Genomic DNA, 27,276 nt, shown 5'->3' on the forward strand with positions numbered 1-27,276 from the left:
CCAGGTGGGTGAGTGTGACTAGTGATGTGAGTGTGACAATGAGACAGACCTACGTCAGTGCGTGTGGATGAGGTGAGTATGACAGTGAGACAGACCCAGATGAGTGAGTGTACGAATAGAGGTGAATGTGACAGTGAGACATACCAAGGTGAGCACGGTTGTCCTTGACAGCACAAAGAAGTAAGAACATTGTTACGACCAACGTTACAGGAGGGAGGATCCTGCTCTTTATTACGTGGATGAGAGGGCACTTGAAAGGTACTCAGAAGTATCTCCGTGATTACAGCTTCAGTGGGCCATTCTCTAACACAAGGCTTGCAATCTTCTGCTCGAGACACGAATGATTCGTTGTTTCCACGGCAGGATGGCAACATCCAACCGAGGTTAAGATTTGGGTAAAATTAGAAAATGCAGGTTTACTAATAAAATACGTTGCAGTTTGGTTACCAAAGCAGTGGGTTGTCGGCATGTAGCATGGAGGTAGGGTAGATGTGAAGTTTAACGTCATTGAGTAAAAACTCAGAGTGAGCGTACATCTACTGTCGTTATGATCCACGTCTAGCGATACACGCAGACACGAGGAGCAGTAGGTACTCTATTTATTATAGCCTTCACAGGGTACAAGGGGTCACTACACTTTCAGTCAAGAGAGCTAACAGACTGCCTGTCTGACACCGCCGAGAAGATGCAGATGGTGACAATGACTCCAGCAGTCCGACGAGATTCCACTCCAAGCAACAGTCCCAAACCTTTGCCCGGGGTCCCCTTTTATCCTCCTAGCGTGGCCTCGCTAGGAAGATAATGGAAATCAAATTATAACATTTTTGACATGTTTTTCTGGATGTTTTTGTTGTTATTCTGCCTCTCTGTTCAAATAAACCTACCATTAAAATTATATTCTGTTCATTTCATTGTCAGTGGGCAAATGTACAAAATCAGCAGGGGATCAAATAATTTTTTCCCTCACTGTACTTGATATGTACAGGACCGGACAACATCACCTTAACAAATTCATATGCCACAGATTGCACATTAGATCAGAGCACAATTATTTGTTTTGTCATAGTTCTGAATGTCTCAACTGGGACCAAAAAAGTTAAACAAAGTTAATGTAATAAACAGTGCTTGCTAATATTTGTCTGTTGTTCAAAAGAAATAAGTTTCTGTTCCCAAAACTTATTTTCAATAAATTGTACCATAGATGTACACTTGAATAGTGTGCTGATCTTTAAAGGTGTATTGAATGTTTTTTATATACTGCGACTCATAATTCTGCTGTTATGGAGTGACTCATACAGCCAGCTATGGCTGCAAAGTTTGGTCGTACATGTTATGTATATATCGTTAATTGTTAAATTTGAATCACAGTTCCTATGATCACTGTTACATTGTTTTTATAGCTTTATTTTGGTGATTTTGAAAACGTTTTGGTTTAGCCATGTTTGTTTTTTGTAGTACAGAGTTAGCCTGATAACTTTAATCTAAATTGTCTTATGATTGTTATTATTCGACTTGCATCCCACCGGGATTTTTGCACACAGTGTTGATATACGGTGCTTTTCTGGAAGACTTTGCTGTCTTTTCCTGGATTTTTCTGTTGCGTGTAGTCGCTTTAAGATGTTCCTTGATCATGTTTTGTTTGTTGCGGTTGCACCCGAGTCAAGAGCAACATAGCTCACAGGGTTATACCAAATAAATGAATCTGAAAAACTTAAATGAATTTCTGCTTGCATGTCTGTATATTCATGTGATTATCTTTGCTTGAACAGAGGATAATTGGGGAGTTGAAGGATCTCAGCGGGGTGAAGCATCTCCAGGAGGAGAAGGACCATGCGACAGAGAAACGCCACATGGTAGAGGAGCACCTCTTTGAGGTGCAGCGCCTTGCCAGGGTGAAGCGCCGCACAGAGGAGAACTGCTTCAGAGACTATTTCCTCAAGAAGCGCCTCGTTAAAGTGAAGTGCTTCACGGAAGAGAAGCGTCTGGTGGAGGAGAAGTGTCTCGCCAACGTGAAGAGCGTCGAGGAGGAGAAGCGCCTCATGGAGGAAGAGCGGTGCCTCGCCAGGACTACTACCATCACCACCACCAACTCTGCCACCTCCGCCCCACCACCGCTGGCGCCACCGCCACCTCCGCTGCCACCATCACCACCATTGCCACCGCCACCACGGCCATCACCTCCAGCACCTCCGCTGCCACCACCGATGCCACCGACGCCACCTCGGAGATTGAGGAGCATGAAGAGAGAATGGAGAAAACAGAAGAGGGGGAGAAGATGGTGGTGGAGGATTAAGAGGAGGTGGAGGAGGATGAGACAAAGGAGGAGATGGAGGTGGTGATGCAGGGAATGAAGAGGAAGCGAGAGGGCCTCGCTCGTGAGGCGAGAGCGGTCACCTCACTCCTCCGCCGCATGCTGCTTTGTGGTGGCATGTCCACCACTCAGTAGGGGTGATGGAGGTCGTGGATCGGTGCCTACCATGACCACTATCACGATACTATCCACCCACCCCGTGATACATGCCACACCCACACACACACCACATGGGTCCCCGGAGAGACCGCGCCACTGGAACCACAGCTGTGGAATGAAGCTGAGCAGCAGATGCCAGGACTACAGTGGAGAACGATTGCTACGAAGACACCGCACACCACACACAAACGGGACTAGCCCAAAAGCATAGCCGGTCCCACCCTGGGCCCCTTCCATGCTGGTTTTCATCCAGGCAGTCCTCATAGGATGACCTTGCCATGGTTTCCAGGACATGGAAGGGGCAGCTGACCCAGGGTGAGAGAGCTGGAGGGGTCTGGTATGGACAATGGACGACACCTGCCACGTGGCAAGCCCCAGGGCCACCCTGTAAAGAAAAAGGTTCAATACCATTCTGTTAAATTTCGATTTAAAGCTATCTTGGCTGCAAGGATTCATCTTCTTTGGTTCTTTCGGTAAAGTAGCGTAGAATGAGAATAAAATAATACATTGATCAAATAAAATAACACAATAAAATTCTCACGACGTTTCGGCCACAACACAAGCGGCCTTCATCAGGTGAAGGGACGAGACTGTCTGGAGGAAAGCGCTGGAGTGAACACAGCCAAGCTCAGACCGCGACCTTTAAGCTGTGTGAGAAGAAACAGAGCGCCTTGACAAACGAATTAGCATAAAATTTAGCATTGAAAGAGCTGAGTGATTAGCTTGTGACTGGTCACAGAAATGGCTATGTTAAAGTCAAAGCCTACACATCCACAGAGGCACCTAGTACAAATCAAACAGGATAATTTAGCATTGAAATTGCTGAGTGATTAGCTTGTGTCTGGTCACAGAAATGGCTATGTTAAAGTCAAAGCTTGCAAGGAGAAATATCCCTGTGAAACTCGCACAGACAGACACACACACACGCAGATGCGCACACAAACAGGCACACAGGCGCACACAGACACTACTGCTACTAACTACTACTCAGTACTACCACTGCTGCTACCACTAAGCGTAAAACATTCCCATCGTGATTGTGACTCTGACTGGCCGTTGCGGCGCTGCTGCTGCTGCTTCTTAGATACCCCAGGAGCAGCTCCAATGCCGCTTCGAGGTGCGAGAGAAGATTGGCGAGGGAGGGCAGGGAGTGGTGCTGCGGTGCGTGGACCACAATATGGGATTCCTGGTGGCTGTCAAGATGCTGGCACTGCCCATCCAGTAGGTTGGGGCAGGGGTGATGGGGTTGGTGGTGGTGGTGGTGTGCGTGGGTGCTGGTGGTCTTAACACAGCGGCCATGGTCATAATTATAAATGAATACAATAATAGATAATAAATGCAAGTAAATACAACATGGTTACAAAATAATGAGTATAATAGTAAACAACAATGATAATAACCTCTGCAAAACTATCTCTAACTATAAACTGAAACTATCTCACTAAAAAATTAACCGTCGTAAAACTACTATGAACTAGAGACCCACAGACTTGCTGTGTGCACACAGCCCTACCAAAATGGAGATGCAGAGGATGGAGTTGAAGGTGATCACGGAGCTGCAGGGGGAGGGCAGTGCTGAGCTGCACGGCGTCATCCGCGTCCTGCACTCGTTCCACTTCCGCGGACACAACTGTCTCGTGCTGGAGCTGTTGAAGTACGCATCATCACCATTGTTATTATTGTCATCATTATCATCATTATCACCATCGTCATCATTATCGTCATTATTACTATCGTCATTAAAATTGATTAACACAGAAGTGTTGTGTTCTTTCGTGACATTTATGCATAAGAACTGTATTCTGTGCTGAGATCTGAACTTGGAGACCTGGCTGAACACACTACCACATACTCAATAAATGTTAAAGCGGGAATAATTGTATTATACTGATCGATAGTACAAAGTTAAACAACACAGCCGAGTTTAATCTGACATGCTCAAGTACCTGCATAACTGCATATGATTAATTGCATTATCCCGATTGAAAACCGACCCTCGTCAACGAGGCGGGGCCTAATTATCATAACGGCTCGCAGTAGCATAATCACACATACACTAGCATAAATTAATACGATTATCTCTCGCATTCGCATAGTTTATGCGCATAAATTACAGCAAATTAACATTTTTTCGGATAATTATGCAAATTTCAAATTTGATTTAATTTTTATTATTTTCATCAAATTTTCATAACCTACATATACAACAGACCGCAACCTCACCCCAACCGTGACGCGTGTCGGAGAGCCCTCATGTCGTTGTTGTTGACTCCGTAGTACAGGTTTTGTTTGGGTTAGATCGCGTGAATATATAAATGTTGTGTTGTTATACCTCGCCACCACCCGACACGGCCATCACCACACAGAGACCCATAGACATCGTCACCACACAGAGACCCACAGACTCACCACACTGTCAACCACAGACTCAGCCCCTTTACCGTATTCACCTGATTAAGAGACTCAGTTTTTTTATGTTCTTGTTACAACAAAGTATGGTTTGCGTCCTATAATCCGGTAGTAGGATAGATCGGATTGATTTAACTCACCCGTTTTGGGGTGCGTCTTACTTTACCTACTAAGCTATTCATTGTTGTTATGTTTGTGTTATATTTTAAATACAAAATGTTTACATATGTGGGACCTCTTTGGCCCAGAATTACAATTACAGAATAAGGGATATGGTGTTACCGCCTCGTGGAAATAGAAAAACTTCATCAGCAAAAAAGGAAAAGGAGGAGGGAGACACAGGGAGGAGGGAGACGGGGGAAGGAGGGAAACACGGGGAGCAGGAAGGAGACCGGGGGAGGAGGGAGACACAGGGAGGTGGAGGGAGACAGGGGGAGGAGGAGGAGGAGGAGGGAAATGAGGGGGAGGAAGAGAAGGAGGTGCTGCAGCTGCTGACCTTCTTGACAGCGAATCTGATCGCCGGTTTCATGGCTCACCTAGCGACACAGACGGAGTGGCTGCAGTTGCAGGAACAGCTGCAGAAGGTGCAGAAGGTTCAGCAGCTGCAGGAGGTTCAGCCAGCACAGCTGGTGCAGGAGGTGGTCAACTGCCTGGCAGACCTGTTCCTCGTGCGGTTCAGAGACTCCGTTCTGGACTTGGTGAGCCACACGGAGGAGCGGGTGGTGCACCGAGGGCTCCTCCGGCTGCTCGTGGACGTGGCCTGGGAGGTCCTCCGCGATGGCTCCGCGAACTGGGGCCGCGTGGTGGTCCTGGTGGTGCTCTGCTCGCTCCTCCCTCGCGAAGAGGCTGGTGGACTGCTTACGTCTGAGCGACGCGGAGAAGACGGTGGCCGTGACGGACGCGGTGGCCGCCCTGCTGGTGAACGCGTGCGGGGCCTGGCTCGTTGAGCAGGGAGGCTGGGAGGGCTTCAGGCGAGAATTCGGGCGGGGGTCGCCCACCTAGGAGAGCGGCCGCGGATGCCGAGCTCCGACGATTGGCGACGGTGGAGACAAAAAGAGAGGAGAGAGCGAGAACGTCGCAGTTGGGAAAAGAAGAAACAATCCGTACGGAGGAGACGGCGCGACCTCACCCTGACCCCAACCGCGACGCGCGTCGGAGAGCCCTCATGTCGTTGTTGTTGACTCCGTAGTACAGGTCTTGTTTGGGTTAGATCTCGTGAATCTCATAATGTTGTGTTGTTAAACCCGCCACCACCCGACACGGCCATCATCACACAGAGACCCAGAGAGATCGTCACCACACAAAGACCCACAGACTCACCACACTGATACAACAAAGTTTGGGTTGCATCCTATAATCCGGTAATAGGAGAGATCGGATTTATTAAGCTCACCCGTTTTGGAGTGCGTCTTACTTTACCCACTAAGCCATTCATCATTGTTGTTATGTTTGTGTTATATTTTAAATACAACACGTTTACGTTTATGGGACCTCTTTGGCCCAGAATTAAAAAGACAGAATAAGGACACACTGCAAGCCTCGCAGAGTGCTCTGCTACTGTGGAAGAGGCGTGTGGTAGCATTCCACCTGCCACGGCCCCTGGGGGAGGTGTTGTATCTAGGCCCCTTTTCCATCTTAATATTAACAAGTAATTTTTCAATACATATAGATACATATTTCTATTGTTTCTTTTAATTTTAATAATGAATAAAAACACCAAACCAGGCCTCAGCATGGCATGTGGGGGTCATATTTACCTTGACCCACTAACACGATTTTGACGTTCAGAGCCCTCCCAGGGTCAGAGGGAGCAGATAGAGAGCAGAGCGCAGTGGATTGCAAAGGGCTGACGTAAACACAAAGCCAGGGTCACTGGGAGGTTGCGTTAGCCTAGATCTAGTTAAGTCAAAAAAGCTAATTGGTGCTGTATTACTATTAAAGCAACTTAAAGTCGGAATTTAACGACAGGGTAGGCTAAAGTTATTGATCTTCACACCCACTTCAATTGAACCCTGCCACAAGCTACGTCAATGTAACCATCACCCGTCTATTAATTTAATATGAAATGTATTTCCATATTTTAATAATGTCTATACGACTTGACCCGAAGCCTATAACAATCAGGTTTTCCTAAGTCAACATAAATGCTCTAGCCTCCACCCATACGCAAATAATAAGCAGGGTTAAAGTAAGAGTAGAGAGGAAAAGAAATGCAAGCGGACAGCAAAACTGCAACGTAAGCAAAGGGCGATGTTAAACCCAGGGTCGGAGAGAAAGGGAAATCCCGGCCGTCTTTGTATCCCTGCAGCGCGGGGTAGGAGTGTGTATACGCTTGGGGAAACACGAGTCAAACACCACAACGAGAAGCTGACTCAGACCTTGGATTAATACAGAATCATAACTATGGAATTCTGATGAAATGAAATGTTAACTTAAAACTTTTTAACCATTTCTTTGTGCGTCGGTGAAAGTCGGAGGGAATATCACCCCTCCCTCCAGGTTGTGCACCCAGACAGAGAGGCGCCTTCGAGACAATTTATAACATTTGATTGTTTTACTTGTGGGTTTTATGGTAGAAGTATGACAACGGAATATACCGTGGGTGATCTACACAAGGACACACACTGACACATGTACGGACACACACACACGGACGCAGATACATACGGACAAATCCTTACACAGCAAAAATCGAAAGAAACCTCGCCTTGTGGGCAGGATCCGAGTGAAGGGATTTTTGGGCATAAAAAGAGGATCCTGAGCATTGAAACCTCAGTTCGACTTGGGGGGGGGGGTCGGCTCACCAGAGTTCGACCGGGGGGTCGACTCTCGGGAGACAGTTCGACTCGGAGGAGCAACTCGGAAGAGTTTGACCCGGGGGGGGTCGGCTCACCAGAGTTCGACCGGGGGGGGTCGACTCTCGGGAGACAGTTCGACTCGGAGAGGTCGGAACTCGGGGAGTTCTACCAGGGGGTCGGAACTCGGGGAGTTCGAATCGGAGGAGGTCGGAACGCGGGGAGTTCGACCAGTGGGCCGGCTCAGGAGCAGTTCCAATCGGGAACGAGAGCAACAGGTCGCCAGCCGGCGAGCTGCAGAGCAGGGGGCGGCGAGCAGAAGCCAAAGTGGCCCCGTCGCTACCCACTGACGTTGGCAAGACTCGCAAGGTAGTGAGGCGTCACCTAGTGTGATTTCCAAGAGCTGAAAGACAGAGTATTGCTGAAAGATTATTCTACATTGAGTCCAGCTGCAGAGCGACCGACGCACCAAGCAAGAGCTTCTGCAAACCAGAGCAAGAGCACGTGCGACTTGAGTCATCCAGCAGTGGAGAAAAACCTGCTTTCAGCAAACCAGCAACGAGCACGTTCGAGTTCTCCACCCAGAGAGAGGGAGCGTGCCGATGCAGCTCATCCAACAGCGGAGAGAAACTGCTGTCAGCGAACCAGCACGAGCGTGATCGCGCAGCTCATCCAGCAGTGGAGAGAGGTGTCCACTGAGCAGAACTGAGAGCGATCAAGCAACTCTCCCCCGTGGACAGAGGCTGGCTGCTGCGTGGAGGAGGGCGGCGATTCGTATGATGCACTCCCACACACCTCACCGCTCTAAAGGGAGCGATGCCAACTTCAGCATATGGCAACGCAAATAATTAATTCCAAACACTGACTATTCAAAACAATTCATATCACTCAAACATACACAGGTCCTTAACCAGAAGCGAACACTCAAGTCCGTGAACCATCTGGCTGTGGAAGCATCGATCGTGTGATAACAGTCCGTCATTTATAAGTATATTCATAATTTCCCTCTTTAATATTTTGTTTTGGACTGTACTTCTAATCGCATAAGTTACCAACCGATCCATCAATACGAATTAACCCTTGGCACCTTCGCCACGGAGCTACGGTCCCGGGGAGGAATCGTGCTAAACCGATTTTCTGATCATACATTCTTATTCACGAATTAATTAATTAATCTCCCGTGAGATAACACGTTCCGCCGCATACCCTCACACTAAGCCATTTCGGTAATCTTATAGTCTGTCCGGTGGATCTGTTGTTACATTTATGCCTTTGGAAATAATAACTGTTTGATTGTCTTTTTATATGAATACCGTTGCATGTTAATCAGTCGCCTGTGATAATGTGCTGACCATTTCAAGCATAATGATCGTTCATATTATAATGTATAAGCTTTTGTGTAACATAGCATTTGCATGTTCTGACTCTCTCTCTCACTAACAGCAATCGCTTTATGCGGGGTCCATGTGTTATCAAAGTGAAATCGTACAGTCGTTGATGATACTGTCTTGATACCGTGTGGATACCGTGTTGAAGTTCCGAGATTGAGAGTCACATACATATTATAGTTAAGGTTTAATTAGAAAATAAATTGATTAATACAGAAGTGGTCGTGTGATTTTTTCCTGAAGTTTTTGCATAAGATCTGTATCCTGCGACGAGATATGAACTCGGGAACCTAAACTATAAACACACCAATCCACACTCATTAAACTAATGCGAACGATGTGAACATGAGACCTAAAATATGAACACTCGGGGAGTGTTAAAGCGAGAATCATTGTATTATGCTGATCTATAATACGAAGTTAGACAACGAGGCCGAATTGACACTAGCGTAACGGCACACGATTGATTGCGTTATCCTGATTGATAACCCCACCTCGTCAACGAGACGGGGCCTGATTATCATAAAGGCTATCATTAACACAACCACACCCAATCGTATAAATTAATACGATTACCTCTCTAATTAGCATAGTTACACGCATAAGTACACAAATTAGCATAATTTCGGATTAATTATGCAAATTTCGAATTTCATTTAATTTTAATTATTTTTCATCAATTTTCACACACCCACATATACAACAAATTGGGGGCTCGTATCCGGGATCTCTCGCAGACAGTTTATGCTTAAATTAAGGAACGAATCACTGTTGTATTAATCAAGGTATTGTGAACTAACATTGCCCTGTGACTGTAAACGGTGTAAACAAACAAAAAAACGCACTCTGAAGGAAAATACCAGAGTAGCAGTGGATAACAAAGACAGTGGGGGTAAGATTATTTGCTCGAGTTGAACCAACACATCCTGTGATACGAATGTTTTTATATGTACTCTGAAGTGGAATTCCAGAGTAACTCACGCCACACATAAGAGACTAGAGTTAAGATAAACTCTTAGGTCTATTAACTACACTACGTAATAGAGATGGCACATGACCCGCAACGTTCTGAGGGTGACATCCCAACGCATAACACTGATACAGAATGGACCTCCGAGGAGGAGATAGAATCTATGGAAAAACAATATCGTGAATTTGTGTTAAAACGTACTGGACGGACTGCTAGACAGCAGACAGAGCAGAGAGACGTATGGGAGGGGAGACATATAGAAGATGTTAAGGCACATAGGAGGAAACTACTTAAGAATGTGATGAAATGTAGCAAAGCCAAACGTGACGTAAAAATTGCAGAAATAGCAAGGTTAGACTCGTATCTCCTCACACAGACATACAGAGAAAGATTATGGACTGGGGAAAAATTTGACAGGGAAAGGAAGGAGAAACTGTCCCTAATAGAGGAGGTTGAGCGTCTGCACGCCCTCGTGAGAGAAAAAGAGTCGGCGCTGAATGCACCAGCGAAACCCCCAGATGTTGATACACATAACACATACGGGAGTAACAGTTTACCACACTCCGAGCCACGCGGACGTAAACCAGAGACAGGTCACACAGGAGGTGTGGCTACCAATCAAAGTGGTTTTGACAGAGATTCCCCCTCGCGACTCGAGAGAGGGGAGGGAGAGATATGGATGAAAATAGGAAAACATAGGACTGACAACTTCGAGGGTAGAGAGGAAAAAAATATTAACACTAAGTCAGCAGGATATTCTGTACTGATCGAGCAAAAAAGGGCGGAGCTGGGGCAAGACGAGCGACATGACAGAGACAGCTCATTTGGTAGACACATTCCACGCAAGCACGACCGACGTGGAACCTATGGCAGAGATTACTTTCCAGAAAGACGCACATCACACAAGCATGAGCCATGGGATAAGCAGGAGTCACCGAGCAAAGTTGACTCACGTTACAGGTGCAAAAGGCACTACAAAAGTTATGTTAAGCAGCGCCACCGTGATGGTGACAGCTCGAGTGAGCACTCCTCAGGAACAGACGCCTCTGACGATGATCAACTGTCCGAATACTCATTCAGTAGTAAAACTCTGAAATTGATGGACAAGGCTCTCGTCAGAATTCCCTACTTTGATCCACACGATAGGAACAGAGACATACACGCTCACATCGCAACGGTAGAAGCAGAAGCAGTGATCAGGGGTTTGAGGAAAACGAATGAGAAAGCCAGTTTACTGAGACGAAGCTTGCACGAGCAGTCTATACCATGGGTAAAGTCGCTTTCATACAAGGTTCTGAACGATTTCAAAAAGCTGAGCCTGGCAGTGAGCCGGAAGTTTGGAGAATATTTAACATGGTCTGAGGGATTTAATGCTGCAAAATCTATGACCCAGTGCGCAGACGAGGATCCGCGAGATTACCTCCTACGGTTTAAAAGAGCGTACTACGCGGGTGATGTGGATCAGTATCACGAAGGTGACAAAAGGTTCAAAGTTATGTTTTTCGGGTCTTTGAGTCCAGAGATTACAGAAATTGTGGGAATGGTATTGAATCCAGAAACAGCCTCCTTACACCATATAGAGGATAAGGCGCACAGAGCTTGGCTGTACAGAGCTAAAGACAATAGTTCTACGACACCCAGAGAGAGGGATGATGTAACCAGCGTTTCAGAGGGAAATAGAAATCACGTGAGCAGAAACACAGCACCACCAGCGAGGCAATGGCCCGCAGGCTGGGAGCGATCGCAGCGTGCAGGGACGCATATTTGCGAGAATCGCGGTGTGTGTAGACCAAGAGCAGAATCATGCCGGGTCCCAATGCCACGACACACGAGGGATCAAACACAATCGGCCCACTTCCGATCGATTCCCCCACCAGTTTTACCAGGAGAGAGCAGAGGCATGAGGAATAGGGAGACAGGCGTGAGCTTGGCTGAGACACAAAAAATGACACGGGCACGTGATGAATCAATCACATTGGTTGAGAGGGAGCTTTCAGTGAGAGTGGTGTCCGTGGAGCTGCAGGGAAATTATGGACCCGTTAAAAAAATTAAGCAGGCTGCGGTTGACAAGGTAAACCAGGAGGGTCCCAATGATTGGGAAACAATAAATGCGTCGGGCACCAGTTCTGATAATGTGGTGGAGAGCGCAAGTGTTGCTCCCGTAATTGACACACCTATCGAGCAGGGAAACATAACTGCATTAAAGTGTGATCCTACAGGAGATGATAACCAACCGCAGGGAGGGGAAGGAAAACCTGATTGTCTGGTAAATATAAATGCCATCCCTTGTGTCGCGGAAGTGCGTGAGTGTACTGTGGAAGAGGCAGATGAATGCAGACATCAGCCTTTGGATGTTAAATTGTGCTCGGGCACACTAAGGAGGGATGGAGATCAGAGTGTTGAAGTGGAGGAGAAGAATATCCGTGACGGATCGGGAATTGTGTTGAAACACAGCATACTCAAAAGCACGGAATCGAATCGTGACCCAGAATCGAATCGTAGCGCAGAAGGGAATCGTGGCCCAGAGTCAAATCGACTCCCAGAGGCAGCAGATGTGCACAGGGCTGCGGAGAATACAAATGACCCCAACAGTCGAGTACGGAAACTCGTGGTGTATGTTGATCCTGGTTACGCACAGCATAACTTCACGCCACACAATCTCACATGGAAAGGGAGTGATAAAATAAATTACCGATACGAACCAGTGAGCCATGTTCATTAGGCCAAAGCCATCACGACGATGAGCCGGGACGATGATGTGATGATGTTGCATGGAAGGGTCATCGGTAACTCTAAGATACCTGGCCATGAGAGATATGATACACTCGTGACTAAAAGAGTCAGTCAGGTTATCAATGACTTGGTACAAGGTGGCAGAGAGGTAACATGAGAAAGTCAGAGAGACACCGTGGTTCTCGTTAACCTGCACTCCGCCATGGTTAACTTAACAATCCAAGAATTGGGTTTCGCAATCCGAGATCTGTACGAAGAAGAGAATACTCGACAGCAAATTCAATAGTTGATCCAAAGACTTGTTGCATTGCACCAGCGGCAGCATCAGTGATCTTCTCCAAGGACAATTTCCTTCATATCTGGTAACTCCAACACTAAAAAAAAATGTGATACCATTAGCATCCCTGGAAACAATCAGTACAACACAGGTACAAATTGCCTTTAAAATGGGTACAGCCACACCCATACATGGGGACTCCCAGACCAGACAGGTGGGATTTTTGTTGAATTTCCCACTGGTCAAACCCGAAAATGTATTTCGATTGCGGACAGTATTGAACGTGGGTACATGGAATAACGACATCTCCTATAACATGTAGCCAGTAAAACAATTTCCCCTTGTTTTACCTTCCTTTTAGTATTTCTTTTCTTATTTCAAATGTAATCATAAGTTGTGACGTGCGCGCGTTGTAAGGAAAAATTACTTGAGTAATATTGATGATTCATGATGGAAAAGTGCATAGATTCTTTGTTTTAAAAATGACCCGTGGCCAATTGACCACCGATCATTTTTAAAAGGGCGGAATGTTGTATCTAGGCCCCTTTTCCATCTTAATATTAACAAGTAATTTTTCAATACATATAGATACATATTTCTATTGTTTCTTTTAATTTTAATAATGAATAAAAACACCAAACCAGGCCTCAGCATGGCATGTGGGGGTCATATTTACCTTGACCCACACGTTTATTATGAATAATATTGGTCGCGAAAGCCTACGTGTTAAACTGACTAACCTCTATGGGGAGGATACTTTTCTTAAAACCAGAAAGTTGGAGAAGCTCCGCATCAAGCGGATGGAATTGATATCTTCACTGGCGTTCCTCAAAAGGTGCAGAGATTCGAAGTTAATACCAAACGCAGTTAAAATAACACATCACAAAGTCTGCTAAAGCTAACCAAATACTACACAAAGCTAGCAAATGATTATTAATAGAGAGAATACAGCACAACAGGAGTGAATTATCTTACATTTCAGAATCTCTAAGGCAGTTGCACTTAGATATAAGCAAGTAGATCAATGCATTATTGGAATATAATCGAGACCATAACACAACAATCGGCTGATAATGTGTTTAATCTAACCAAAACTAGCCAAATGAATAAATTATCTAGACTTCATAATAAACAAATACCCACTAAAAACGAACAATTTAAAAACAAACCCGTAATGAACTTGACTAACACTGTTTTAACCAGTGACATGATCTCTGTCCTTTCTAAAGGCCTTAACTTTGCCGTTACCCCACGCACAATTTCAGTGGATGAGATAATTGCTGAGGTAGAATCAGCAGTTAGACTCCTTCCACATAATGAGGCAGAGATGACTAGACACGAGGTTGCCAAAATAATTGAAAATAGCAAAGTACCAAAAATAAATATTAGCTCGAACGAAGCAAAAGCCTTAAGAGAGATTCATTTAAGTAAAGATTTTAAAATCCTGGCAGCTGATGAAGGCCGCACTACTGTGGTGATGCCACGAGCCAATTATGATAATAAAATTAAAGATTTACTAGAGAAAAGTACCCACATTAAAATTAAACGAGATCCTATTAATACTTTAGAACGTCAGACTACTGCAATAATTGCAAATTCATTAATCCCTAAGAATGAGCAATACCGAATAATTCCAAGGGCCTCAAAACCATCTAGACTGTATGGGCTACCAAAGATTCATGAAATCGGCATCCCATTACGACCCATAGTCAGTACAATTCGCTCTGCCACATATAAATTAGCAAAACATATAACTAAACAATTACATCCCTACATCGGGAGGACATCTTCATACATAAGAAATTCAGAACATCTTGTGAATGTGAATAAAGATATTAAACTTTACCCTAATGATATTCTGGTGAGTTTTGATGTGATTTCTCTATTCACTAAGGTTCCAGTGAACGAGTCACTTAAATTACTTGATACACTAGTAAAGAATACAGGTTTACCAAAATATATTCTGAAACTGGCTCATCATTGTTTAAATAACACTTACTTCTTTTGGAGGTGATTTCTTTAAACAAAAGGAAGGAGCAGCAATGGGCTCTCCTTTATCTCCGGCTATAGCAAATATGCACATGGAAAACTCTGAAACAAGAGCACTTGTCTCGAGCACATTGAAACCATGTTTTTGGTTTAGATATGTGGATGACACTTTGGTTGCCTGGCCACATGGTAAAGATACACTTAATGATTTTCTAAATCATCTCAATGCACAAAACCCGGCCATCCAGTTCACCATGGAAATGGAGGTGAATAACACATTCCCGTTCCTAGATATTTTGCTTGGACATGGCCTAAATGGTAAAATAGCACACAGCGTTTACAGAAAGCGAACGCACACACTGATGCTATTTGAATGCAGAATCACATCATCACCCAGCTCAGACATCCTCTCTTATCAAGACGCTGATATATCAGGCTAAAGCAGTGTCAGATGGTGAAAGTCTCGTGAGAGAGATTAAACACGTTAAAGAAGCACTACGACAGAATGGCTACAATAATGCTCAAATTAACAGAGCATTGAATGCCAAATCACGATGGCAAAGCAACAATGCTGAAATCGATAAGATTGTTAAAACAATTAAAATACCATATATCTCGGGAGTAACTGACAAATTAGTACGTGTTTTGCAAAAGCAAAACATTACAGTAGGAGGGAGACACAGGGAGGTGGAGGGAGACAGGGGGAGGGAGTGGGACACGGGGAGGAGGAATGAGACACGGGCAGGAGGAGGAAGAAGATGAGGGGGAGGAAAAGGAGGTGCTGCAGCTGCTGACCGTCTTGACAGCGGATCTGATCGTCGGCTACATGGCTCACCTGGTGACACAGACGGAGTAGCTGCAGGTGCAGGAGCAGCTGCAGGTCCAGCAGCTGCAGAAGGTTTAGCCAGCACAGCTGGTGCAGGAGGTGGTCAACTGCCTGGGGGACCTGTTCCTCACACGGAGTGGGTGGAGCACCGAGGGCACCGCCGTGCTGCTCGTGGACGTGGCCTGGGAAGTCATCCGCGATGGCTCTGCGAGCTGGGGCCGCGTGGTGGTCCTGGTGGTGCTCTGCTCGCTCCTCCCTCGCGAAGAGGCTGGTGGACTGCGTACGTCTGAGCGACGCGGAGAAGTCGGCCGTGACGGACGTGGTGGCCGCCTTGTTGGTGAACGTGTGCGGGGCCTGGTTCGTCGAGCAGGGAGGCTGGGAGGGCTTCCTGCGAGCATTCGGGCTGGGGACGCCCACTTAGGAGAGGGGCCGTGGATGCGGTGCGTTAAATTGTGGGTACTCCTTCCTCTACTGAAACATCCGCCCAGTGTGGAAGAGTAGACCAAAACATCGCGTAAAGGGGTTCTCTAGAACTCGGTCTTGTAGAAATTCTTCCTATCACCAGAGATATGATAAAGCTATTGCGGAATTGTGCCACCACTCCACAATTCAAATTGTTTTGGCAGAGTATTCAAATAATGCTGCTGCTCACGATACAGGTTCCTGCTTATGTATTTGACATGGGGGGTGTTTGGAAGCGGCTCAGTGACCCAGAGGTTGTGGTGCCGCGGCAGCGGAGCCGCTCCATCGGGGCCGTGCCCACCGCCGTGACGCAGCCACTGGGGAGTGACGGCGCCGACGTGGCGCGCCCATCACACGAATGCACACACACCCCACGTAGAGCCGGGAGGGAAGGTCACCTGGCCAACAGGTTTTTATCCAGAAGCCCCTAATGAGATCAAGCTTCATGGTTTCCTGCAGCCGGGAAATTGGGCGACCTACCCCCGAGGCTGAAGAGCACCGCGGTGCTGTGACCTGGGATTGTAATGGCATGGTCATGGCAGGGGCTGTTTAGCCACCGCGAGTGGAACCACACACACACAAACACGAGTCAGTGGGCGGATAGCGGGAAGAACGGAAAGCGGACGTCCAATAAACCACTGCGGTGACGTCACCAGAGCGGTGATCCGAGGGCGGGAAAATCCAGACCTCTGATTGGACAGGGGGGCACGGGGTGCGGGAACATCACCGTTCCACAGCTTCTGCAGCATCAGATTGGGACTAAGGTGAGTGCGGGCTAATTGATCAGAGGGAAGAAAGCGGAGAGGCAGGCAGGATAAGTTGAGCCCAGGATCCCCGAGGGATAAGCTAAAGTCTGCTGACCCACACAATCACGAGTAGTTTAGCGGGTTACTCGCGGTGAATAAAATAGCTAGTAGGGGGATAAACTGTGTCGTGTGGTCTTTGTGAGTGTGAAGAGGAAGGCGGAGTGCTTAGCATTCGCGTGCCCGTGCGGCTGTTTACCGGAGTGCTTAGCGTTTGCGTACCTGGGCGACTGTTTATGGGAGTGCTTAGCGTTCGCGTGCCCGTGCGGCTGTTTACCGGAGTGCTTAGCGTTCGCGTACCTGGGCGACTGTTTACGGGAGTGCTTAGCGTTTGCGTACCTGGGCGACTGTTTACCGGAGTGCTTAGCGTTCGCGTACCTGGGCGACTGTTTACGGGAGTGCTTAGCGTTCGCGTGCCTGGGCGACTGTTTACGGGAGTGCTTAGCGTTCGCGTACCTGGGCGACTGTTTACGGGAGTGCTTAGCATTCGCGTGCCCGTGCGGCTGTTTACGGGAGCGCTTAGCGTTCACGTACCTGGGCGATTGTTTATGGGAGTGCTTAGCGCTTGCGTACCTGTGCGACTGTTTACGGGAGTGCTTAGCGTTCGCATACCTGGGCGACTATTTACGGGAGTGTCTTGCGGTCGCGTGCATGCGCGGTTGTTTCTAGCGAAGCAGAGAGCTAAGCGCCTGGTGTGCGCGTACACGGGCGGCTGTTTAAACGGCCCTTTTAAATCAGAGCGGAGTGACTCCCTCCAATAAGCGGCGCGCGCACGGCAGACACCCCTGCCCTCTCACCCCCGAACCCAACTCCCTCGCGTGTGATTGGTGTATGGGGCTGGGCAGGTATCGGTGTTGGGTTTGTTATTGCCTAGGCGCGTAGAGCGTGTGTGTGAGGGAGTCATGCGTCAGCATACCGTACCCATTTGTTTATGTACTGAAATCACGCGTCGGCGCACCGTACCCATTTGTTTACGTACGTGAGTCACGCATCGGTGCGCCGTACCCATTTTTTTACGTACGGGACAGAGTCTTGCTTCGCGAGCACGCTCACCGCAGCACGCCGCCACTGAACCCGCGTAGCGCGCCGCAAGAGTAAAGCGTACAAGCCCACTAATTGAGCCATGCCAACGCGGTCGGTAACAAAGTCAGGGGCCCCGGGGGGCGAGGAGTTGGAGGTCGCTAACCCGAACCCTACAGAACTGCCAGGTGGTAGTAGTACAAATGTAATGGGGGAGTCAGGGGGCAACGGCCCCGACAATTCAGTGATGGCGGGGGACGGCAGCCCCCACAGTTTGGCGTCAGAAGCGGTACGAACCCCCGCGTTACCCCACGCAAAAATATGGCATATATTTACCAGCCGGGGGGCTCCTTGGTGGAAGGCATTCGCCCGCAACGTCATAGGGGCTAAAGAGATTAATGGGTGGACGGACGCGCAGGCGTTACGCCAACTTATTATGAACCTGGATGGGCGGGCAGCCAATTTTGTGGAAGCCCTACCCACAAGCGCGCAGACACAGCTAGAGGAACTGATGCGCCGACTTGATCTGCGTTTCGGTACGCGTGATGAGGAGTAGGCAAAAGCAGCCTTAGAGGCACGCTACCGCCAACCCGGCGAGGACCTGCGTGATTATGCCGAGGATGTGCGCGAGCTAACAAAGATCGCACACCTGGGATACACGACAGAGATGATTGAGGAGCTTGCCGCTGAGAAGATCCAGCGATACTTGACTCGCACGTCGTGGTGGCAGCCAGACATGAGCTATACACGTCTCCCCTTTAACGCCCTTGTCGAGCGCGCGCGTAAATGTGAAGGAATTTCCAGCGAACGCGCGCAGCTCCGGGGGCTGGGAAGAGAGCGCACCATCGCAAGCCTGTCGTTAGAGTAGGAAGAGGAGGAACAGGAGCTCGCCACGACGGTAAGGGGTCGGGAAAGGGAGCCCTCGGTAGCCCGCGAGACAACCCCGGGATGGGTAGCAGGGCTACAGACCGGCATGGGTGATATAGTCGGCCAGGTGACCCAAGTTGGTGGCCATATCACCAAACTACAGTCCACAGTGGAGACCATTCAGTCGGAAATGGGGGAAATGCGCTCCACGGTAGGGGGGCTAGCCGGGAGGGTGGCCCGACTAGAGGCAGAGTCTGGGCAGCGGCGTACGGGAGGGGAAAGAGGGAGCGTGCGGGGAAGCTCCTACGGGGCCACCGCCCTTCCCCGAGCGTGTTACCTGTGCGACCGCCGCGGGCACCTCGTGAGAGACTGTCCTCAAATCGCCTGCACTAGACAGGCGCCAGGGTTAAACGCCAACGCCCCCTAGAGAGTGGACCACCTAAGGGTGCAATCGACGAGGTCCCAAAACAAAACAACGATAGTAATAATGGTGAGCGAGTGACCCCCGCACAGATTCCGACCACAACACCCAAGGACGCGGTGAGGACAGGTGACTGGCTATGGGAGCTGGTGGCGGCGATCACGGGGGCCACATCACTGGTAGGACAGGTGAACGGGCAGCGCACCTGGATCCTACTCGACACGGGGGCAGTGGCTTCACTCGTGAGCGCCACACACTGCAGCGTGCTCGGGGTTGACGTGAGCCGCCTGCAGGCACACAGCGAGCAGAGCCGGGATGGGGTTGCTAGGAAGGATCTCCCTCGAGGTCCGTCTCGGACACCAGGTGTGTACACAGGAATTCTATGTCTCGAGTGTGTTGTGCCATGAGTGTATTGCGGGTACGGACCTCCTGGAGAAACTGGGGCTCAACGACTAGCCAGGCCAGCGATGCGCCACCGTGGAGGACAGCGGGGAGAGGATCCCGCTCCTGGGACAAGAACGGAATCGCCCTCACTTCACACCCATGGCCGCCACCCTGGTGTCGGCCGTCATCATCGGCCCGCTTGCCGAGATGCTGGTGCCCGTAGCAACACCCTCCGCCGACCTCACACACCGACCATCGGGCAAGGTAATGCTAACTCCTCACCCGGAGCTGGCGGACCGGTACGGAGTTGTGGGGTCAGCCACACTGGTAAACGCAGATGAGGGCCGACTGTTTATGCGGGTGTTTAACCCACACAGTACCCCGGAAATTCTACGACGACGCACCACGGTAGCCACCATACACCCCCTGCACGCGCGCCATTCTAACGACTCGGTGTTTGCACTCTGGGCGGAAGACCCTGGCTGCCCCGAGGACAACCAGGATCTGGCCTGGCGAGTCGGCCCGACCCCCCGAGCCGAGATCGTTCCCTTGCATGATGCGTTACATGTGCCTTGGGCAGATTTACCTAAGGGGGAGGCCGATCAACTGTGCGGATTGTTGCAGGAGCACGCCAACGTGTTTAGTGAGCACGATTCAGATATGGGCCGGACAGACCTTGTTAAGCACCAAATTAACACAGGTGCAGCCCGACCCATCAAACTCCCCGCATACCGAGTGGGCGCGCCAGATCGGACCCAGATCAAAGAGGCAGTCGTGGATATGCTACGTGATAACATAATCCAGCCCTCGGCGAGCCCCTGGTCTTCCCCGGTAGTGCTAGTGACGAAAAAGGATGGGTCGACCCGATTCTGTGTTGATTACCGAAAGTTGAACGCAGTCACCCTCGGCGACGCCTTCCCCATACCGTGCATCGACGACACCTCTGACAGCCTCGCAATAGCACAGTATTTTTCCACCCGCGATCTGGGGTCCGGGTACTGGCAGGTGGAGATGGCAGAGGAGGATCGGCCAAAAACCGCATTCACCACTCCAATTGGACTGTTCGAGTTTCGAGTGCTTCCGTTCGGACTCACTAATGCGCCCGCAACGTTCCAGCGATTGATGGAGTTGGTGATGCGGGGCTTGCAGTGGGAACAGTGCCTGATTTACCTGGACGAGGTGACAGTGTTCAGTAGATCTGTCGGAACACTGGTCCAGGCTGCGAGAGGTGTTCCAGCGATTGCGAGCAGCCCATCTCAAGCTCAAGCCGCGTAAGTGCTACATTGCGCAGTGCGAGGTGGCATACCTTGGACACCGAGTCAGCGAGGCGGGGTGTGCACCGATCCGGAGAAGGTACGCGCCGTAGTGGAATGGCCACGGCCAAGGAACCTGACGGAGATCATTCTTGGGGCTCGCCACCTATTATCGTCGATCTGTAAAGGGATTCAGCGAGATTGCATGCCCCCTCACCCAACTCACCTCCCCTAAGAACCCCTATCAGTGGACGGAGGCCTGCCAGACGGCCTTCACCACCCTCAAAGACCACCTCGCCCACACCCCCACTCTAGCTTTCCCCAATTTCACCACTAATTTTATTTTAGACACCGATGCCTGCAGCAGTGGGCTGAGCGTGGTGCTGTCGCAGGTGCAGGGTGGGACGGAGCGGGTCATCGCATATGCCAGTCGGACCCTGAGTGGGGCCGAGCTGAATTATTGCGTGACCCGTCAAGAACTGTATGCCGTGATCTTCGCGTGTAAACAGTTCCGACCGTATATGTATGGCAGGAAATGTCGGGTGCGCACCGACCATCATGCCCTGCATTTCCTCCTTACGTTCAAGGAACCACGGGGGCAGATGGCCCGATGGTTAGCGGAGTTGCATGAGTACAAATTGCAAATCGAGTACAGAGCTGGGCGTACACATGCAAACGCGGACGCCTTGTCGAGGCGACCCGCGGTGTGCGCCGAGACAAGGGCGGAGGAAGTCTGCCCGTGCTTCACGGGGGGACGCTGCCAGCAAACAGCGGACCACCGAGGGCGCGCCGAAACTAAAACCCCCCCTCGCGGGGGAGAGTGCAATATGTGCCACAGAAACCCCGGCAGGGGGAACCAGGGAACCGGGGGACCACCCGGCGGACGCAGAGCCCACGCCCCGGGGCCCAACGGGTCGCTTAACCCCACCCAATCGGATCCAGGAGAACATCGGCTGCGCCTTCCCAGGCCTGGACGACGAGTAGCTGAGACGGACCCAGCTGCGAGGATCCAGATCTGGCGGCGGTGGAAGCGGCCCTACGGGAGAAGAGGGACACCCTACCAGGACCCTGGCGTGGTTTGTACGCCCGGTTGTGCATGCAGAACGGGGTGGTACGGGAGCTCACCGAAGCCGGCCAGCCTGGGTGCATCTGTGTTCCCGCCCAGGTGCGACCCCAGCTGCTAAGACTAGTGCATGACCACCTGCTCGGGGGCCACGACGGGGAGACCCTGCATCGCCAATATCTCTGGCCCAAGTTAGCACAAGACGTGGCCGCCTGGGTGCAGGGCTGCCGCGCGTGTCAGTAATGCGGGCCCAAACCAGCGCGATACCAGGTCCCCCTGAGACCGTTCCGCGTCAATCGGACGAATCAGCTGGTTGGGATCGACCTGCAGGGGCCATTCCTGCGATCCCACCGGGGCAACCGATATATTCTTGTAGCGGTGTTGTACTTCACACGCTATCCCATAGCGGTGGCCATCCCCGATAAGACAACCCTCATAGTGGCCCGAACATTCGTGGAACACTACGTACTTAAGCACGGGATCCCCGAACGAGTCATTACTGACCAGGGTAGTGAGTTCGACCCTATGCGGAGCTAGGGTCCGGGCCTACCTGCAAGGCGAGGCCGCACACCAGCGGCAGGAGCAGGGCGCCCGACCCCGGATGGAGCCCCCTTCTACTCGGCGGGCTCCAAGGTGTGGCTGCACACCCCTCGCGTCGGGGCCGGACAGATGGGGAAGCTAACCACCTACTGGCGGGGACCCTGGACCGTGGGGCGACAGATCTCCCCCTGGACGGTACTGATTCAAGGGGGGGAGAGAGGCCGGGAGATGGTGGTCAATGTCCGGCGAATAAAACCATGGAGGGCGGCCCCAGCGAGGGAGAACCCCGCCGTTCGAGGACCCCGATACCCCGGGAGTCCCCACACCCCCCCCCCCCATACCCGGGGGCCTTGCACAGTGTATGGGCCCCACGGAGCCCCGGGCCCCAGGGGGTCCCGACCCGAGCCAGGAGAGACGGGTACGATGGCCCCTGCACCCTACCGCTACCGAGTTTGTCTTCCAGCTCGCACGTACCCAGGACCGGTGAGAACCACTGGAGTGGAGGAGGAGACCGCCGCCGGAACCCCGAGAGGTGGAGCCACCACCGCCAAGGCCAGCCACGAGAGCCGGACGAGTCCCGTGGACCCCGCGGCGCTACCTTGTAGGGGCAACCCAGGCGAGGTGCTCCAGTCAACCCGGGACGAGGACTGACACCTCGGGGGGCTGTGTGGTGCTGCTACAGCTGAGCCACTCCGTCGGGGCCATACCCACCGCCGTGACGCCGCCACCGGTGCCTCGGATTTCCCGCCACTCTCCCGAGGCCGGTGCTCTCGCAGACGTCCGCTGTTTAGCCTCTACACAGTTGTGGTGCTGCCGCAGCGGAGCCTCTCCGTCGGGGCCGTGCCCACCGCCGTGACGCCGCCACTTGGGAGTGACGGCGCCGACGCGGCGCCCCCCTCGCACGAATGCACGCACACACCATGTAGAGGCGGGAGGGACGGTCACCTGGACATTGTTGCCGTCAATGATAAGTGTGATTTGTAGAGTGTCTTGTCTAACTGATCTAGTTCGGTGCGTATAAGTCTGATTTTCTCTGAGATAAGAGCTAAGCTAGTTTTGAAAATAATTCGTTTCGCATTAGAAGAAGTTACAGCAGCAGAGGTCAGTGTAAATGCGATTGGAATTACCCCAGAGTCGCGGCATCTCTTCAGAAAGGTGAGAGACTCGATCAGCTGAGCCTTCTTATCCCGGAGTTTGTTGAAGGATCTTAAAGTGACGTGGAAACCCTCCCCGTAGAGGCGGTAAAATTTTCATTTAAAGCTTTCGTGACTGCAGTAATTCATATTCTTAGCTCTTTCGGTAAAGTCACGTTGAAGGGAAACAATAAAATAATAAATATATATAAAACAATAAAAATTATCACGACGTTTCGAAAGGAATAGATGTAAGATGCATGGAACATCTGAAGGCTGTGCTAGTTTACTTGTTAGGAAGCCATGCTTGTAATTGTGCATGTTAAAAAAGATAGGTCCACCTGGATTGTGGATCAATTCACGTGATGTTTTAATCTCTTTTAGCTGTTTTATAAACATATTGGCCCTTAGGATTTCAATTTGCGCACATAAGAAAGAAATATTATGAAAGTATCTTTACATATTTTTTTTTAATTGTCGTAATTTAAATGCACTAACAAGACTAAAACCTTGAATCACATCCAAAAAAGGAATCTGTGCCTGTAATGCCCACAAATTATTAATAGACTTCAGGTATTGTATCCCTATTGTACAGATACATGGTTTCTGTCTTTGTTTTTTCATAGCCCCTCTTTCTTTTGTACTTGTAATATGTTGGATAAACATGTTGAGACAAAATTGCACAAATACATGTCAATCTGCTGTTCCTTTTCATAGTTCTTATCTTTTTGATGGTGCTCGGTTGACTTAACGTAAGTGAATTGTGGCACCATGAAGGCATGCTATTGGGTGGATTAGAAATATAAATGTTATGGCAACAGACATTCAATATAAGTATTTTATTTAGTAAATCCAAATCATTGAACGAGATATTTAGTAAGCTTATATCAATTTCACCCAGGCAATTAGTACATGTAAATCAATTTCAGCCAGATCATTAATAAATATTAATCAGATTCCTCCAAATATTTAGTAAATCTAAATTACTATTGCTCAGACATTTAGTAAATATAAATCACTTTTCCTTGTAAAATCTATTTGTATTTGCACTATTTTTCAGGCTAAATAACTCATCATTTGGCATGCTATTACTAAATCCAACACATTTTAACTGTTGCTTTTATTACCATGTACTTACTTTTATTCTTTATTTTTAATTTATTCAATATTTTGTTTTTCAAAATTGTAGTGCTTAAAATCTATTCAATTATATCACGTATCACTTCATTGCCAAAATTGTTTTAAGTAACAATGGGTCACTCATTATAGACACCCAGAGAGACCTACAGATTTGCACGGTTGGCTACGTACGGTGCGAAAGAGGTTCAACATACAGGTTGGTGCTGATGAATTCTGACTACCCAATAAGTTGTATTTGTATTCTTGGGTCTTTCGGTAAAGTCACCACGTAGATAGGTTCAGAGAAAGTAGCAAAAAATAACAAAAAACTACGACGTTTCGATTGCAACAAAAGCGGTCGTCAAAGACTTTTAAAACGGCCTGCATCAGCACCTTTCCACCTCCTTGTTTCCTCCTGATGTCGAGGAATGAGTGGGTGGGTGAATGAGTGAGTGGATGAGTGGTTGGGTGAGTGAATGGGTGGGTGGTTGAGTTAATGAGTAGATGTGATGGTGAATGAGTAGATGGGTGTGTGAGTGAAAGGGTGGGTGAGTGAATGGGTGGGTGAGTGAATGAGTGGATAGGGTGGGTTAGTGAACAGAAGGGCAGTTGTGTGAATGAGTGGATGGGTTGGTGAATAAGTGAGTGGGTGGGTGAGTGAATGAGTGGGTGGGTGAGTGGTTGAGTTAGTGAATGAGTGGGTAGGTGAGTGAATGAATAGTTGGGTGAGTGAATGTGTGGGTGGGTGGGTGGGTTAGCGAATGAGTGGGGGGGGGGGGTGAATGAGTGGGTGGGTGAGTTAATGATTAATGGGTGAGTGAACGAGTTGGTGAGTGAGTGGATGAGTAGTGGGTGAGTGAAATAGTAGGTGGATAAGTTGATGAGTGTATGGGTGAGTGAATGAGTGAGTGGGTGGGTGAGTGAATGAGTGGGTGGGTGAGTTAATGAGTGGGTGAGTGAGTGAATGAGTTCGTGGGCGAGTGAATGAGTGGGTCTGTAAGTTGATGAGTGTATGGGTGAGTGAATGAGTGGGTGTGTACGTTGATGAGTGCATGGGCGAGTGAATGAGTGCGTGGGTGAGTGAATGAGGGGGTGGGTGAGTAAAGGAGTGGGTGCGTGAGTGATTGAATTGCGGTTTTGGGAAGGCGCCTGAAATCTAGGCGGGGGTTGGTGGATCACCACACACAAGATGAGTGGATGAGTTGGTGAGTGACCCCACCCTACCTGGCCATTATATACTCATTCTACCGGGCAATTATGAACCCAACCTTTCATTATCACCAGCACCAATAATCATCACCAGCACCAGCACGAACCATTATCATCATAACCAGCACCAATAATCATCATCATGGCCAGCACCAATCATCATCATCATCCCCAGCACCAGGACCAATCATCATCATCACCATGACCAGCACGAACCATCATCATCATGACCAGCACAAATAATCATCATCACCAGCACCAATCATGATCATCTTCACCAGCACGAATCATCATCATCATCATAACCAGCACCAGCACTCATCATCATGCTCATCACCAGCACCAATCATCATCACCAGCAACAATCATCATCTTCATTACCAATCATCATCACCAGCACCAATCATCATCACCAGCATCACCAATAATCATCATTGTCATCACCAATCATCAGTCGTCATCACCAGCACCAATCATCATCATTATCACCAGCACCAGCACGAATCAGCGTTATGACCAGCACCAGCACCAATCATCATCATCACCAGCAGCAATCATCATCACCAGCACCAATCATCATTATCATCAACAGCACAAATTATAAATCATCATCACCAACCACCCACCACCACCCAACACCACCCACCACCACTCACCTCCACCATCCACCACTCACCACCAACCACCACCACCACCCACTACCCACCAACCACTAGCCACCACCCACCACCACCCACCACCAACCACGAGCCACGACAACCCACTACCAACCACGCACCTCCACCACCACCCGCCACCCACCACCCACCACCACTAACCACCACCCACGACCACCCACCACCCACCACTACCCACCACCATCCACCACCACCTAGCACCACGCACCACCCAGCACCACCCACCACCACGCATCACCACCCACCACCCACCATCACCCACCACCCACCATCACCCACCACCGATCTCCACCAACCACCCACCGCCCACCACCACCAAACCACCAACCACCCACATCCACCAACCACCCACCACCACCCACTACCACCTCCACCACCCACCAACCACCACAACCACCCACCAACCACTACCATCCACCAACCACCACCCACAAACCACCACCACCACCCTCCAACCACCTCCATCAC

This window comes from Petromyzon marinus, chromosome 23 (assembly GCF_048934315.1).
Source record: "Petromyzon marinus isolate PM22_M1 ecotype Great Lakes invasive population chromosome 23, UKy_Petmar_22M1.pri1.0, whole genome shotgun sequence".
Taxonomy (NCBI): Eukaryota; Metazoa; Chordata; class Hyperoartia; order Petromyzontiformes; family Petromyzontidae; genus Petromyzon; species Petromyzon marinus.